Here is a 520-nt window from a genome sequence, read left to right on the forward strand (position 1 = left end):
CGGGCCGGCCCCGGCCGCTCCCCCGTCCCTGGCTCCCTCTCGCCGCCCGCGCGCGGCGGCCCGCGGAGCTGCGCGGGCAGGTGAGTCTGTGCGGGCCGAGCGCAGGCGCCGCGGGCCCGTCCGGCGGGGGCGGCCGAGTGACCTTGCGGCGGCACCGGGGCCCGAGCCGGGGCACGGGCCGCATGGCGGGGCCTGTGTCGGGGCCCGAGCCGGGGATTTGACGCGTCCGGAGCGGCGCCCACGGGCCGGATGCGGCGGGCAGCTGCGCGGTCCCGTTTCGGCGCGGGGCCCCGGCGGTCTGGTCCCGGCTGCTCGAAGGGACGGCTGCGCCTTGCCCGGCCCTGGGGGACGAAGCGAGGCAAACACTCCGCACTTTGCGGGGAGGAAGGTCCCTGGTGTCTGCGGCGCTACCACCGCTCGTCGGGGGTACCCTATAAAGACCAGCAAAGTTGCTGTTCAGTAAAGTAACTCTTTCTTCTACTAGTAAAAAAAAGAAACCAAGCAGCAACAAAATACCACT

This window comes from Corvus kubaryi, unplaced genomic scaffold (genome assembly GCF_017639235.1).
Source record: "Corvus kubaryi isolate FWS band 111438036 unplaced genomic scaffold, C.kubaryi_AGA036_p1.0 37157, whole genome shotgun sequence".
NCBI lineage: Eukaryota > Metazoa > Chordata > Aves > Passeriformes > Corvidae > Corvus > Corvus kubaryi.